Below are 1945 nucleotides of genomic sequence, written 5' to 3' on the forward strand. Positions count from 1 at the left end.
GACTTACTTTCATTTGATCTCACTCAGATCTTTCTCATTTCTAACAGCCTTTCTATAAAGTGTTGATGGAAAAATATAAACAGTATCAGTTCAGCGATGTAGCTCCAAGGGTATATGTATCTATTCCCTAAGATGAATGTAAACTTCCTGTACAGCAAACATATACTAAAAAAAAAAAAAAAAAAAAGAAAAGTTAACTTTAAAAAGTTTTTAAAAACTCAATATTAACAGTTGAGACAAGCAATAATGTGACCACAATGAGAAGGAAGAGTTATAGAATGAGAAGTTCAAGGAGGCCTCAGAAAACCTGGATATAGTTCTGGGGATGAATTTAGAAGGCAGCGTGCATAAGTGGAACTATGTTCCTTCCAGGAAAGACCTTGAACAAACTCAACAAACCTCTCCCGCATGACATTATTTCATGAAAGCAGAAAATGAAAACCAAGAGTTTTGTCCTAGTAGAATACTGTAAAAAGATCCTGAAATCTCTGTAGAGAATTCCTTTGCAAATGCTGACAGACATATGGATTCAGGGCATTTAAATTCTTTGTCTGCTTATTGACACCAGTGCTAACTGAGGCAAGACTTTATTAGTCACACATGACAAAAGAAATGGACTTTGTAGATTGTTTCATACAAGTCATTGAAGCAGCACTAACAGCAACAATAAAAATAACAAACCCTTGAGAGAATAAAATTTGCAGAGTTGATATTTTACTTAAAATGTACCTTTTTCAGTAACAACAAACACACACAACATACAAAGAAATAGGAAAGAATGACTCAAGAATGAAAGAGGACTCAATAGAAACTGTCCCCAAGGCATCCTAGACATTGAAATGTTCAACCAAAGTTTCAAATACCAACAGTGGGTTTCCAGATGAGACTCTGGACTTGAAAAATATCAACAGTGAAAATCAATGACACATCAGTAAACTTTAAGATTACCCTCAATATATTAGTAATCATTTGATTCTTCAGTTATGCAAAGGATATCAAGGTGATGTATTATAGGATGGTAACAATGATGAAAATGATTATCTTAAATTTAAAAGTATATTTTTGCAATATTTTTGTTGCTCTTCTGAAATGACCTTTGTCTTTTGATCTCTACTTCAATTTAAATGATAGACTGAGTATAAAGATTAGCAGTTATTTGTTTTAGAATTTAATTTTTTTGGTCTAATTGTTATAATTTTAAAAGCAATCCATGTAGCTAGCTATCCAGATGGCACAATGTTATCCATTAAAAAGTCTGCTTTTATTATTTTTTCCTTTGTAAAAAACTTCACCTCATCATATGTTTGTGATTCTGTTTCTGGAATTTTTATTTTGTTCCTGTAAAAAAAATTTAATACTGATAATATTCACTTTCATACAATTAATTTTCTTTCTTGACATGTTCATTATTTTCTTATTTGTTCTGTTAATATTACAAACAAAAACTGATTTTCAAATCTTAAATAGGGTTACATCCCAGGGATCAAACTCAGGTCCTTGTACTTGCAAGGCAGGTTTCAGAAACACTGAGCTAAATCCCCGGCCCTATGTGCACTATTTTTTTAATGTTTTTATTTTAGTTTGCCAGTGATTTGTTAAATTTTTTGCATCTACTAACTTCAGCAAAATCCTAATGAAATATATTTAATTTCATTGATATTTTCTGGTTTTGGAGAATATTAATACTCTCCTTGAAAATATGTCTTCAGAGATGCCCTTTCCTGAAAAATCAGGTGGCATTGACAATGTCTTTATTATAAATTCATCTGTGACATGATCTGGGCTGTTTTTATTGAGTTACAATTAATTTATAAATTTTAAAATTTCTAGATTTTTTATTTTTAAAGAAATTTTCCAATTCATGTACGATGTTAAAAATATTGGCAAAAAGTTGCTAGTATCTCTCCTTAATAACTCTGTTTCATCTGTGATGTAAAAAATTTGT

General features: G+C 30.6%; 1 non-coding gene across 1 annotated transcript; it reads right to left on the reverse strand.

The window, feature by feature from the left end:
* Positions 1-924: 924 nt before the first annotated feature.
* LOC117286194 lies at positions 925-987 on the reverse strand. The gene has a single exon (XR_004517340.1). It is a non-coding gene; the product is annotated as a small nucleolar RNA Z39 (small nucleolar RNA).
* Positions 988-1945: the final 958 nt, after the last annotated feature.

The sequence above is a fragment of the Fukomys damarensis genome, unplaced genomic scaffold, assembly GCF_012274545.1.
Source record: "Fukomys damarensis isolate Sample0158 unplaced genomic scaffold, DMR_v1.0_HiC HiC_scaffold_15, whole genome shotgun sequence".
NCBI classification, from domain to species: Eukaryota; Metazoa; Chordata; class Mammalia; order Rodentia; family Bathyergidae; genus Fukomys; species Fukomys damarensis.